This window comes from Dipteris shenzhenensis, chromosome 11, assembly GCF_047967505.1.
Source record: "Dipteris shenzhenensis isolate YYH24624 ecotype China chromosome 11, Dip_SZ_1.0, whole genome shotgun sequence".
Classification (NCBI taxonomy): domain Eukaryota; kingdom Viridiplantae; phylum Streptophyta; class Polypodiopsida; order Gleicheniales; family Dipteridaceae; genus Dipteris; species Dipteris shenzhenensis.
The window spans coordinates 45251052-45266951 of record NC_141606.1 but is presented as its reverse complement, the minus strand read 5'-3'; positions in this window follow the sequence as shown (position 1 = coordinate 45266951).

Below are 15900 nucleotides of genomic sequence, written 5' to 3'. Positions count from 1 at the left end.
GGTCACTGTGCCTTAACCCCAGTTATGTACAATACTCAAACACATATATAAATGAATGAAAAAGAAGATTAGGGTGGTTCTGCACCCACCAAACTTGTGTGGCTCTCTGTCTCTCTCTCTCCTTCTTCCGTTCTTGCTTCCGTTGAGAGCACTCTCAACTGGTATCAGAGCTCGGGTGATCTAGCTGAGCGTGCGTGAATGCTTGGAAGCTCAGCAGCTCTGTGGGAGGAAGGAGAAGCTTTGTGGGAAGCTTTGTGGGTGACTTTACTTGCATCCGAGTGTGCAGAGACCTTGTAGGAACCTTTGGAAAAGTCACTTTGGCTTTACGAAGTGGTTTTGAGAGCCTATTAAGAGCTTTCAAAGAAAAAGTCGTTTTTTGAGCTTTTCCCTGTTCCGTTCGATGACAGAGACTCCGTATTGACTTGTGGAGGCAACTATTGCTTGCTTTTGGTGTCCACATTACTTCAAGAGCTTGGAAACACCTTCATTCTTGAATCTGAGATCATTTCAGTGGATTTCTGACTCACTGTGTCAATTCCTGCGTTTTTTGCCCGGGTGTTGGAACTCAAGTTTGGAGCAACCATTTGCAGATCTGTCAGTTCCGGTGGACTCAGGAGGTCCTAAAACTTCTATGTTGCTCATCATTCGCACTCCGGTGGCGTTTACAGATAGCTCTGTTTCCAAAAACGTTTTTCAGTCCGTGTGTTGGACCCAGTGATTGAGGCCACGGTTTCCAAAACCGTCTGTCCCATTGCGTTCCGGATGCCCAAAAACCCCTACCTATCAGTTCTTGCGTGATTCGGTGGAGGATTTTCAGAGTTATAAATCTCTGTGTATTCGATTTCGTCTCTCTGTTATGCATTTTTCATGCTAAGGTTTTGAAACCTTAGATTTATGCCACATGGCAGTGGATAAGTGTTGACTCCCATTTCTCATTCATCGGTTGGGATTTTGGAGTTCTGGCAGAAGAGAGATATTTGCAGATTTTCTTGCTGAGTCCGATTATGCAATGGCGCCCATGTTTTGAAGCATCTCAGGTTCTATTTTCAGTAGCGCTCATTACCGTGGGACTATGATTTCTTGAGCATACCTTATGCAGATCACTCTGGTTGCAGTTTGAGCAGTGTGCGCTCATTCGTGGTATGCATTGGGTTGCAGTGGATGATTTATAGGCCATTTGGATGCATTGCGGTCCTTGTTGGATGCACTGATAGGCCCAAATTGCCTTGTGGGATGCTATTTTTTATGGACGCTTTGCACATGGATGCTATTTTATGCTGAGAGACAGCTTTGACACATTGCAGGTGATGCACTGATAGTGCTATGCTCTCTTGGATGAGACATTATTGATGCATATGCCAGTGGACAGTGTTTATGCTTGAGTCATTTGGCACTTATTGGCATTTTCTTTTGGGCCAGATTTGCTCATATGGATGCATAGTATATGCACATGAGTCAGATGCAGCTTTTGATGCTTTTAGCTTTGAATTTTGGTGATATTTCACTCTATTGTGGCATACACATTTGGGTGCACCTGGTATTTGGTGTGATTCTCTCTTGCAGGCACTAGCATTTGGGATTTTGCTTTATTTGCATCATGGCATCCTCTTCCATGCCTGAAAAGGAGTTTTTCAGCATTAAAAAGTTTGATGGGACAAACTTTTCTTTGTGGAAAGAACAGATAAGGGATGTGCTTATTCAAAAGAAGCAGATTAAACCCTTGGCAGGGATTGAAGCTAAGCCTGCAAATATGTCTGAGGATGATTGGAATGAGTTGGATGCATTAGCAAAGTCTACTATTAGACTTCATCTTGCAGAGTCAGTTTATTTCACAGTAGTAAATGAGCAGACTACGGAAGATTTGTGGAAGAAACTGTGTGCCACTTATGAGAAGGAAACTACCTCTAATAAAGTTTACCTCATGAAGAGGTTGTTTGAGCTGCAGATGAAGGAAGGGGTCTCCATTGCTTCTCATTTGAATGAATTCAATATTATTTTCAGCCAGCTTCAGGCTCAGAAAATGAATTTTGATGCGGAGACTAAGGCAATATTTCTCTTATGTTCATTGCCATCCTCATGGGATACCTTTCGTACAGCTGTTAGTAACTCTGCACCTAGTGGAGTACTGAAATTTGATGATGTTGTGGGTAGCTTGTTGGCCGAGGAGATTAGACGGAAGTCTATGGATGGCAACAAGCAGGATGCAGCCTTAAATGTGCAAAGGGGCAGATCACAGTTCAGGGGGAAGTCCCAAGAAAGAGGGAAGTCTTGTAGCAAATCGAGGGCACGGAACATTGAGTGTTACCATTGTGGCAAGAAGGGCCATATGAAAAAGGATTGCTACAAGGCTGAAAAGAGAGCAAAAGAATAAGAAAAAGAATGCAAATTGGGGTGCAAATCAAAAGGAAGAGAGTCCAAGGGAGGACACAGAGTTGCTTACCACTTCAGATGATGCATATTCCCAGGATTGGATTTTGGATTCTGGTGCTTCATTCCATGTTACTCCCCATAGGGAATGGTTCTCCACTTATGATAGTGGAAAGACAGGTTGTGTGCATCTTGGAAATGACTATGCATGTGACATAGTGGGAGCAGGTGACATAAAGTTTTCTTTTGCAAATGGGTCTGCATTTGTTTTGAAACATGTGAGACATGTGCCTAAGCTGACCAAGAGTCTTATTTCAGTGGGTCAGCTAGATGATGCTGGTTTTCACACCACTTTTGGCTTTCAGAGTTGGAAAATTCAGAAGGGCTCTATGCTTTTGGCCAGGGGTGCCAAGTGTGGGACTTTGTATCCCTTACATGTATCAGGGGTATTTGATCATGTTGTTGCAATAACCGAGCAGCCAAGCACTTCTTTGTGGCATTGCAGGTTGGGGCACATGAGCCAGAATGGAATGAAACTCTTATGCCGTTTGGGTTATGTACCGCATTTGAGTTTCTCTGATTTTGAATTTTGTGAGCACTGTCTCTATGGGAAGCAGACTAAATCAGCCCATAAAAGAAGGGGAAAGAAAGAGTTTGAAATGCTTGATTTGGTGCATTCAGACGTATGTGGTCCCATGCCTACACGGTCATTAGGCGGGGCTGAATACTATGTGACATTCATTGATGATGCAACTAGGAAAGTGTGGGCTTATGCTATAGCTCGGAAGAGTGATGTGTTCCAGGTATTTCAGAAATGGCTGGCCTTGGTTGAGAATCAGTCAGGTAGAATGCTTAAATGCCTACGGACTGACAATGGTGGAGAGTATCTCTCTCATGACTTTCAGCATTTCTGTGATACACGTGGGATTAAGAGGGAGCTCACATCCCCTCGTACTCCAGAGCAAAATCCAGTTGCAGAAAAGATGAATTGTACCATTCAAGAAAGGTTGCAATGCATGCTTTCCAATGCAAGTCTTTCTAGTGGTTTTTGGGCTGAGGCAATGAAGACTGCACAGTGCATGTGATCAATAGATCACCTAGTAAGAGTTTGGATGGTGGTATTCCTGAAGAGGCATGGAGTGGCAAGAAGCCCTCTTACTCTCATTTGCGTATATTTGGGTGTGAGGCATATGCACATGTGCCAAAAGAGCTTCGAAAGAAGCTAGATCCTAAGTCTAGGAAATGCATTTTTCTGGGTTATGGTGAAAGTGGAGAGATGGGCTATCGTCTCTGGGATCCAGAAGCAAAGAAGATCATACGCAGCCATGATGTGGTCTTCAATGAGAAGAAGATGCATAAGGCACCCATGAGGGATGTGGAAATGAGGAGAATTACTTTCCAGGATGTGAATCCACCTGCATATGTTGATAGGCAGCAAGCTGTCCATGCACCAAATGTGCAAGAAATGGTACAACCAAGTACTCCCACAGGTATACAATCAAGGGTAGATGATGGATCATCTATTGGTGGAAATGATGAGCCAAATGTGGCTGATATGCAAGTGGGACAGCAAGCTAAAATGCCATTGAGAAGATCATCTAGAGTGTCTAGACCGCCTGATAGGTTTGTTCCAGGGGTAGACTATGTGATGCTTACTGATTGCGGGGAGCCTTCTTGCTACAGAGAGGCTATGATGCGTGAGAATCAACGCAAGTGGGAGTATGCTATGCAATCAGAGATGAGTTCACTTATGAAGAATAAGACTTGGGACTTGGTTTCTTTGCCACATGGAAAGAAAGCATTGCCATGTAAATGGGTCTACAAAATGAAGGTCACAGGTGATGATGTGCCTAGGTACAAGGCCCGTTTGGTTGCTAAAGGGTTCAAGCAAGAGAAGGGTGTGGACTTTGATGAGATATTCTCTCTGGTTGTGAAGATGACCACACTTAGATGCATGCTTGGACTAGTGGCATCAGAGGATATGGAGCTTATGCAAATGGATGTCAAGACAGCTTTCTTGCATGGGGATTTGCATGAGGACATCTACATGGTGCAGCCGGAAGGCTTTGAAGAAAAGGGCAAAGAGCATTTAGTTTGCAAGCTGAAGAAGAGTCTCTATGGTCTTAAGCAAGCACCTAGAGAATGGTATCAGAAGTTTGATGCTTTCATTCGGTCCCAGGGTTTTAGAAGGAGTGAAATTGATAACTGCCTCTACACTAAAAGGGCTAAGGATAGTAGCCTGATAATCCTGGCACTATATGTGGATGATATGCTATTGGCTAGCAAGAATACTTATGAGCTAGATGCATTAAAGGCCAAGTTGCATGAGGCCTTTGATATGAAGGATTTGGGATTTGCAGGTCATATTCTTGGTATGCGCATCACGCGTGATCGGAGTAGGAAACTCCTTTGGCTTTCACAAAAAGAGTATGTTACAAAAGTATTGCAGCGTTTCAATATGGAGGGGGGGAAGGCAGTGAGTACTCCATTGCCTCCATATGTGAAACTGAGTCATACAGATAGTCCCAAATCAGATGAGGAAAGGGCCATGATGGCCAAGGTTCCTTATGCATCAGCAATTGGGAGTCTTATGTATGCTATGATAGCTACTAGACCAGACATTGCATTTGCAGTGGGAGTTGTTAGCCGGTATATGTCTAATCCAGGAAAGAGGCATTGGGAGGCAGTTAAGTGCATCATGAGGTACATGAAGGGTACCAAGGAGATGTGCATTTGCTTTGGTAAAGGAGACATGCGTGTACTTGGGTACACAGATTCAGACTATGCAGGGCATGTGGATAGTAGGAGATCCACTTCTGGTTATGTGTTCACCTTTGCAGGTGGTGCAGTGTCGTGGATGTCTCGTGCACAGAAGTGCGTTGCTTTGTCTACCACAGAGGCTGAGTATGTTGCAGCCACAGAGGGTTTCAAGGAGGCTATATGGCTTGATCGGCTAGTGGGAGATTTGAGGATTCATACAGGTGTACCGACATTGCATAGTGATTCCATGAGTGCTATTCAGCTAGCACGGAATCCGGTCTTTCATGCAAAGACCAAACACATTGAGGTCAGGTACCATTTCATCAGGGAGGTACTTGAGGACAAGCGCATAGAGCTTGTCAAGGTTCATACAGATGATAACCCTGCAGATATGCTGACGAAGAGTCTACCTAGTCAGCGGTTTGAGTATTGTCGTGTATTGATGGGCATTGGATAGTATGCTCACTGGTTGTTCTCCCTTAAAGGCACATTGTCCTTTAAGTGGGAGGTTGTGGGGGTTAAAGGTCACTGTGCCTTAACCCCAGTTATGTACAATACTCAAACACATATATAAATGAATGAAAAAGAAGATTAGGGTGGTTCTGCACCCACCAAACTTGTGTGGCTCTCTGTCTCTCTCTCTCCTTCTTCCGTTCTTGCTTCCGTTGAGAGCACTCTCAAAGACCACATAGATACTTTAGTCATTGTCATTAGAAATTGGCTCTTCCCCTAAAATACCCCCATTTCTAGTGACAATGACTAAAATATCAAGAAAATCTTCATCCACATCCGGTTTCAAACACACCTACGGATGACCCCTGGGGTTTATGACCTGCTCCTTTTCTATCCCAATGACTTAACTCAGGCTTCAGGTTGGCAACTTGATTTACCAAAGAAAAGGGAAGACTAGGGAGCTCTACCTAGACTGGGATGAACTTGTATTAGGATTGAAATCCTGAGACCAATTCAAGATATAAGGGTTGATTTCTAATGGTCCATAAACTATGGTGTAGGGCATTAAAAGCCATTTCTTCTTTCTCAAATAAAAAGAAATAGAAACCTTTCCTCAATAATCTCACACTAGTTACTACCAGTCCTCTTCTTATCCAATCGGTTCTGAACCAATTTTCTAAGAAGGTTGCAGGTGGTCTAGGGCCCAAAAGAAAACTAATAAGTGCATGCATGGACAACCTATGGATGGACTAATTTAGCCTATCCTTATCTAGAAAAGCACCTACCTTACCTTTTGCAAATGAGCCTTCTTCATCCTTAGAGTCTTCGCTTGGCTGTTGAAATGTTCATGCATTAGCTAGTGTGGTTGAGGGCGACCTAGTACATAGGAGGATCCTCTTGGGTTGGTTCTGTTGATGGAGTCACCTGCTCTATGGTCATTTGATGCTCTAGAGAACTGTTCCTTGTTTTTTGAAGATTTACTTCCTGCTTCAGGAGGGGTTTCTTCCGTTCTTGGCAGAGGAGCCATTGGCTTGCTCCACTTTCTCTTCCGTCGAGATGTTAACCTTTGTTCGGGTTTGATCACTCTTCTCAACACTTCTCTTGTATGCTCCTCCTTCTAAGAGCTTTGACTTGTCATTTCCTAGGCTTCGCTCTGAGGGTCCTTGGAGAAATGAAAGACTTTGCATCCTGGGATATCTCTTTCACCCCTTTGGCTTCCACCGATAAAGCTAGAATGACTTCATTTGAAAGGTGGGGTAAATAGGCCCCCTTTAAATCCCTGCACCACACCTGAGTACAAGGGCAGGAGTCTGGACTATGGCTTTTACACCTTCTTCTCATCTATTTACGCTCCTTGTCCACTATGCTCAAAGAGTTGCTCTTCTCCATCGTCAAAATTTTGTTGTTCAGGGGGAGGTACAGCGTTCAAATGAGAGAAGAGTTCTCTATTCTTGGTAAATCTAGGAAAACAAAACTTGCTTTCTTTAGCTAGCGACTTAGGAACAAAGATGATGTGACTATGGCTTGCATCATGAAGATCCCCATGCAAGCAACTAGTCCCATCAGTATTTGGTGTCTAAGGCTAGGTTGGAGGGGAGCTCAGTCCCTCCCACTATCCACCTCCATCCCCTCCTCATATCATTTTTTATTTTTTGGTAGCCCAAGGCATAATACATAACCGCACAATGCCATATACTCGCAACAAAATGGAGTTGCAAGAAGAAGAATCAAATCTTAAATGGAAATGGCCAAGTGTATGCCTACAAAGAAGTCCTTTCCCAACATGTTTTTCTTGGATGCAATCATGTGTTCTAACTATGTGCTGAATAGAGCACCCACCCAGGCATTGATGGCAACTACTCCCTATGAAGCATGGACAAGCTGCAAGCCTATAATTTCACACATGTGGGGATTTGGATGTTCGGCATATGTGCATGTTCCCTCTCAGTTGAAGCACAAATTGGAGGACAATGCAATAAAGTGCATATTCATTGGCTATAGCTCATAAACTAAATTTAGGCCACAAATTGTACCAACCTAGCATGAGGAAAGTTATTATCAACAAAGATGTTTTTGCTGAAGATGCAACTTTGCCTTGGCTAGGCTGTCAAAATTGCCTTCTATGAATGCCTTTGATGTATTGATGCCCCTTTTTCACTCTGGTATAGATTAGATCAATAATTATACGGTTCAAATCACTCAATTGCAAGTTCAATTCCTCTTGATGCCCAGGTTTAGCCTAATTGACCTTCTCTTGATGATCATGCTATTGAACAGGAAGTTTGTTGTCTCGGTGCCAACATGGACTTAGGTAGTACAGAATGTGTGTAGAGTAGTGGTAAAGCTCCGCTTGTACTTATATAAGGTTAGGAATAATCTCCCTTAGGAATCCTCAACATGCAAGTTCTACTTGCAACTCCTACAAGCATGTTCTACATGCAAGTCCTACATGTGATTCCTACATGCATGTTCTATATACGAGTTCTACATGCAACATGCAACTCCTACATGCAACATGTGAGCTCTACATGCAACTCCTACATGTAACATGCAACTCCTACATGCAACTTGCAACTCCTACAAGCAACTTCTATATGCAAGTTCTACATGTAGAGAGAGAATGTCTTAAAATTCCTACATGCAGAGAGAGAAGCTCTCCAACTTGTATAAATGCCCCATAATGGAATGAAGCCCACACTCTTTGGGACATTGTGTTGAGTTCTACTTTGGTATTCTAAGCAATTATCTCAAGTGTCCATGATTCCTTGCACTCCACGTCCAAAAGCATGTCCTAACCTTGCAACTCCTCCTCCTCTATCCTCCAACCTTGCAACCCATCCTCTCCCTCTCCTCCTCCCCCTTCCTCCTCCTCCTCCTCCTCCTCCCTTCTCCTCCTCCTCCTCCTCCCTCCTCCTCCCTTCACCTCTCTCCTTTCCCCCCATGGACTTACATCTTCTTCCTCTCCCACTCCTATGTTCCCCCTAAACCCTTAGTTCCTCAACCCTTAACCTCCATGACCTACGAGGGAGACAAGTTTACCATGTACTCTACCCTAAACCTTGGATCCTCCTAACCCTTGCACCTCTTCTAAACTCTAGAACCTCTCTCTGGACCTTGGAACCTCTCTCTGAACCTTGGAACCTCTTTCTAAACCCTAAACCTCCCTCTAACCCTCAAACTCCTCCTAAACGCTTCAATCCCCAATGAAGGAAAAAGCTTTCATTATCCCAACCATGATGATGCACATTCTTTTCACACATGCATGCACTATGTTAGCTTACCACACGTAAGGCTTGTCTTTCACCAAAACGTTCAGTGTTGCTCATGCAGCAGCCATTGACATCGAGGATGGCATGACCAACTTTGACACCAACAGTGATGATGGAAGATCTAGTACATGAGATAAATGCTCTAAAAAGGGAAAATCCAAGTCCACTGCCAAAACATCTAATGAAGATCGCTTAGAGGCCATGACCATGAAGCTAAAAGAAGAAATGATGCAGGCCATGGAACAAAAGCTTCACATCTCAGCCGCCACCTCAGACTTAGAGAAAATGTATGGTGCCCACACTGCATGGCCAATCATACAACAAATGAATGCCTGGTCTTAAGAGCCGGGATCACTACACAAGCAAATCCACTGCCAAGGTTGTGGTGCCATATCTGCATAGTCAATGGCCATGATGAAAAGTCGCATCTTCAACATGCGCAACAACCCGCCTCGACCTCAACAATACCAATTGGCACCCATACCAGTGTACAAGCAACTGGCACTTGCACAAGCACCCCCAACTATGAGGGTGAATCCTATTCCCGTTCGGACACAAGTCTTGAAATTACTCAAGAATCCAAATCCATGACCATATCCAAGAGCACCAAATCCAACTCCTCAGGCAGTTCCAATACAACAACTGCAAGCCAAGGAAGTGGACTCGCCATTCAAGTATGAAGCCAAGTACCAACACATATCGAGCACCAATCAAGTGCAAGAAGGCATAGAAGGTTTAATACCAATCTATGCAAATCAAGTTCGACCCAACACATATCATATAGTTGTGGAGAAAATCACTGGATCGCAAAGTGCCCTCATCGTGGTAGCCCCGCTACTTTCCAACCACTCTGCAGAGATTGTGGCATAGTCCATGTCTATATGGATTGTCCCATGAAAAATAAGGTCCCACAACAAATTGAGGCTAAGCCTAACGTCCCAATTGGCATTATTGGGATGGACCATCAAAGTCTAGGGCCGGCAAGCGTAATATCACAATGTGTGAATGTAATTACATGCGAGCAAAAAGAGGCCACCAAGGACCCTAATATTCCAATCCAACCAAGATGACTTCTTCACAAGAAAGAACAAGTGCCTCTATCGCCACCAAGCAATGAGCATCCAAGCTCATCCACATTAGCTCCCGAGTCTGAAATAAAAGAAGCTCCATACCCAAATGCAGAAGTGGAGAAGGCTCGATTTCAGGCACTTCAACAATGGGTACAAAAGTAACAAGCTCAATTTGAGGCTGAGAAGCAAGCGCAAGATCCAATCCATGACTTGGCCCAACAAAGTATTGATACTGTACTCGTGCCTCTGTTCCAACAACACAATCTGCAACATAATGTACCACCACGCCAACTTGAAGGAGCCACACTCTCTAGCATTCTAAGTTGCCCTGTGTCAATTCCCATTGGAATCCTATTATGGAATTGTCCCAATCTCTGGGAGAGTTTCAAAGGCTGATTGAACTCGCAAATCCCCCTCCACCTATCGAAGACATAGAAGATATCCTTGTGCGGATGGGTGAGAGAGATGACATATGCAACATCATTGTGCCTTTGATCCACAAGGCATATAATGAAGTCCAAGCCATAGTGGATGGTGGAGCAAGTATAAATGTCCTATCCAAGGAGCTCTATGATAAATGGGGTCTCCCACCAATGCAAAAATCTAATTTCAACATATGCCTTGCCGATGATTCACGAGAAAAATCATTGGGAATAGTGAATGGCATGTCAACAAAAGTCATAGGAGTACGCTTTTCCCTTCAATTCACAATTTTGGATCTCCCTAAGAAATCCTATAATATCTTTCTGGGACATCCTTGGTTACACGAAGCATCAGTCCTCCATGATTGGGAACAGATAGACTGACAAAATCCAAAATCGTGACACCATGCAATCAGGGTGAATATGGGGATAGGAGCAATAAAACCAATTGTGCCCAGAGCATTGGATGAAACCTCTTCAACAATGATGTCAAGAAAATCAACTCCCCTACAACAACATGGGATAGCGGGTGATACACAAAGCAATGTCAATAATTGGATATAAACATTGAAAACCATTGACAACTGCCATTCGTTAGACCCCATCTTCTCGCAGATAGATGCTAGGGTCATGTGGGTAGATCCTCCACTCACACATGAAGAACCAATCGATCTAGAGATGCCATTCTTTATGGCTGACCTCGAGTGGAATAATGAACCTGAAGAAGGTGCCCATACCAATAATGACTCAGATTTTCGTTAGGACCTCGAAACTAAGGCTAAGAATGCTCAAATTGAAGATCAAATCTTTGACAATGACACAGCCATTCTACATGCCCTAATGGCTTTCAAGCTTCCAAAAGTTGAATAACAGCAGAAGATCCCGCAAGAAAGCTGGAGGAAATCGCCGTCGAAAAGCCAAGGGCAAACACTTCAATGAATTTGAACAAGTCCAAACAAGGATCGTTGAATTGTATCTTTCCAAGCCAACTCCCTCAACATCTGAGCCACCTCCTCTTGAATGGTCCCCTGATGGATTGGAAGGAGTATGCACAGCAAATGAACCCTTACTTGGGAACACCTTACCAGTGGAAAAGATACCCCACAGTTCCCAATGTAAGAAGTTTTGAAAGTATAAGCCACATGTGCGGATGAAAAGCAATCAAGAGACTTCTAAAAAAGAAAGTCACCAAGAGCCTAACAAATTGGTTAATGATACTATGCCACCCAGTACCCGTAGCCCATTTTAGGCTAGTTCAGCACCATCAGAGAATGATCTTCGAGAAGTGCCAGAGTACTTTAAGAATCACACAAGTGGCACTGTCTGCACAGCAATGCCAAGACAACTAAGAGAATATGAAGTTCAAGAAACCGATAGCGTTAGAGAAACTCCAATCTATGAGTGACCGGAAAAAACTCGAACAACAAACCTTGCCCTTGAAGGGGAGGAAGAAAATTTGGTTTTCATTGGGAAACAGCTTCAACAAGAAGATGAAACCAAGCTCAAAGCACTCCTAATGGAATATGATGATTGCCTAGCATGATCATACAAGAAGATGAAAGGAATTCCACCAAATGTGGCAGTACACACGATACCTATAAGGGAAGGTGCCCACTCTAAGGCATGTGGACCTTATCAAACAAATCCTATGTATGGCACCATGGTTTATGATGACGAGCTAGAAAAACTCTTAGATGCCGGATTCATCTATGAGATAGAGAACACTGATTGGGATAAAATGCAACAAGAAGCTAAGAATATGTGTAAGCTTAAAGAATGTGAATGCCGCCACAATTAGGAATCACTATCCCCTACCCTTAACAGAAACAATATTGGAAAAGGTGGCAGGTTCCGAGATATATAGCTTCCTGGATGGCTTCAGTGGCTATAATGAAGTGCAAATTACTCCTAAAGACCAATTAAAAATAACATTTGCTACAGAATGGGGTATTTTTGCCTATAGAGTCATGCCATTTGGCCTTTGTAATGCCCCGGCCACATTCCCGTGAATCGTCATGTTGACAACCTTCAAGTCATTTCAAAATAAGTTTTTACAGGTGTTCTTGGATGATTTGTGCATCCTCTCGAGAAAAAAGACCACTTCAAATGTCTTGAAGCAGTTTTAATCAAATGCAGGGAGTATGGCATCTCCCTAAATCCAACAAAATGCCAGTTCATGGTCACCCATGGAGTTGTTTTGGAACACATTGTTTCTCAACATGGAATTGCAAACTAACATGGAAAAAATTAAAATCATCATGGAATTGCCTCCTCCTACAAATTCCAAAGGTGTACAAGTCTTTATGGTACATGCCAGGTATTATCAAAGATTTATCTTGCAGTATGCCATAATAGCTAGACGACTTGACAAATTATTAGGGAAATTTTTATGGACAGAAGAGTGCAACCAAGCCTTTGAGCTTTTAAAGTGGCGCGCCTAATCACAACACCCATCCTTATATCTCCCAATTGGGATATTGATTTTCATGTTCATACTGATGGGTCCAAGTATGCAATTGGGAGTGTGCTTTGTCAACCTGGTGAACAGAAGAAAGACTACCCATTCTACTTCGCCAGTCGACAACTCAATGATACAGAGATCAACTATACCACCACCAAAAGAGAAGCCCTAGCAATGGTGTATAGTATAAAGAAATTTCGGCACTATCTATTGGCAAATGATTTTGTCTTCTATACCGACCATCAAGCATTGCTTTACTTGTGAACCGTTCGTGTACAACAAGAAGAATAAATAGATGGCTCCTCTTGCTTCAAGAATTCAACTTCAAAATAGTGGCCCGCAAAGGTTCCCAACACTGCATTGCTAATCACATGTCTCATGTCAAGTCAAGAGAAGAAGCAATTGGAGTAGAAGATGACTTGCCAGATGCCACACTATTTTAGATAGATGCTGTTTCAGATTGGTGTGCAGATATCATTGGGTACTTAATGGCAGGACAACCACCCGCTGAAATGAAAGTTGTAGATGCCGGAAAACTAATTTTAAAAGTTGCACTCTATTAACTCATTGCCGAACAAATATACAAGATGGGCAAGGACTATGTTTTAAGAAGATGTGTAATGCCTCATGAGATCATGCCAATCCTGAGTGAAGTTCATGAGGGCATTGTAGGAGGACACTTCCAAGGGGAAGCCACAGGAAGAAAAGTCCTCCTCGTAGGCTATTGTGGCCAACACTTTGGGCAGATGCCTATGAATATGTCAAAGGTTCTGATGTATGCCAACAGACCACTAAACCCCAACACAAAGACTTCAATCCCCTAACAACAGTTGTTGCACAAAAACCATTTGAAAAATGGGGAATTGACTATGTGGGTCCCATCCTTCCAGCAGCAAAGGGAACACAAACACGCTACATCATTGTGGCCATTGATTACTTTACCAAATGGGCTAAAGCTAAAGCACTCAGAAAGGCAGATGCTAGAAGCATAACAAGATTCTTATATGAGAATGTAATCACCCGTTTTGGATGCCACATTGAAATTGTGTCGGATAGAGAAACACATTTTGTCAATGAGGTAATCCAAGAACTCTTGTCGGGCTTTATGGTAATCCATAGAAAACGTACACCCTACTACCCCCAAGGGAATGGACAGGCCGAATCCACCAACAAAATATTATGCATTATCCTCACCAAGTTAGTAGAACCACAGCATTTTGATTGGGCAGAGAAACTAAATGCAGCCTTGTATGCATACCAAACCACACTCAAGGTCAGTAAAGGGAATACACCTTTTCAATTGGTGTACGACCTTAAAGCTGTGGTCCCACTAGAATTTGTAATACCAAGCCTACGCATAGAAGTATAGGAATGTATGGGAGATCATGCATCCTTGAAAGAAAGATTCTATCAATTGGAGAAGCATACAGAGACCAGATTAGTTGCCTACCATGCCATGACAACAGAAAAACGCGGAAGAAAGGCATGGTTTGATAGAAATTTTAAAGCCAAAGACATCAAGGAAGGTGACCAAGTCTTGGTATACAATGCCAAAGTATACATGGGAAAACTCAAGTATCTAGGTTAAGGACCCTATCGAGTCAGAAAGATGAATCCCATCGGAGCTGTGCTACTAGAAACATTGGATGGAGTCCAATTCAACACAACCATGAACGAGAGCCGACTGAAGCGCTATTACTTCAACACGCAAGCCATCCCCGACAAAATTAAAGATTTGGGAAACCCAATTCTTCCTTAGTTAGGATTAGATTGTATTGCGAGCACTCACTTGCATGTGTACATCTTCGCACATATAGGTAGCATCAACCAATTTCAACCTAGGGCTTAGAAGTGATTTCTGAGTCCTAGCTACCCTATGAAATCCCAACAACAACAAAAAAAGCATATAGCTAGTCCCTACTTAGTTACTAGGTCACGTGCACTCACACACTTTTGCTTAGACACATAGTCGATTGCATAAATAATTGTGCCACATACTGTCATTCCACACTCTCAAAGCATGTATGAAATTAAGATCTCTCATAAACACACACAAATGTCATACATGCACGCCAACTAATCTAATAATCAATGGTACACCATATAAACGTGGATGCAGGTTCAGAAACAATGCCGCCACTAAAGAGGATGCGCAGAAAGAGCCCATTGCTTCAACTACAAGACCCCCTCCAAAGTTCACAGCCATCTACCTCCTCTCAACCACGGTGACCACAGGCATTTGTGGTTCAAAGAAATAGCTCTGAGGAGGATTCTGTGCATGACATGGAAACACAAGAAGAACGAATGCCACCCCAGTCACCACCGGCCTACACAACCATTGACAGGGCCCAGTCATTAGAACTTGTGTGGCCACCTACATCGACTTATGCTCTCTCCAACTCAACATCTTTCTTAGAGCAAAGGGGTTTGGGCAGTTTGTATGAGAGCCTAAAATCCTTGGAGGACAGTCCTACAATGACTGCATACATTAGGGACTTTCTCCATTCTTACCACTCCAGCAATGCACAGCTTAGCAACTACGGCACCATCACTGTACATCAGAGCCCACTCAACATTATCCTCGATAGTACAGTCATTTAAAGGGCCTTCTCACTCCTAACACAAGGTGCAAAATACCCTACAAGGCCTGCCGATGCTAAATTTCTCGAAGTACAACCTCTCCTCACCAAGGGCGCAATGTTCCATAGGGTTGGCATATTACTTCACACCATCATTAATCTCAAGGAAGCAGCACAATTCCTATCCACAATCCTGGGGGTTAAGTGCGGCAAGAATTGATCCCTTCCACTCTGTACATTTATTTTGCTGAGTAGGAAACTAAAGCAAGACTGGATCCGGTACTTAGTCATCTTCTTCACAAAAAAACTAGATGGTTCATCAAGCCAAAAATGTAAAATTCCACACTTATTGGCTGTAATCATCAATAAAGAGCTACATGAGTGAGAAATGACTCTACCCCAGTTATCGAAACCTATTGAGTTGGCCATTCCCTTCTCACCAGCATGGGAGCCGCCACCAACTTCTCCTACTATCACATTAGCAAATGCGGATACCTCAGAAGAAATGCCTATTCTGGA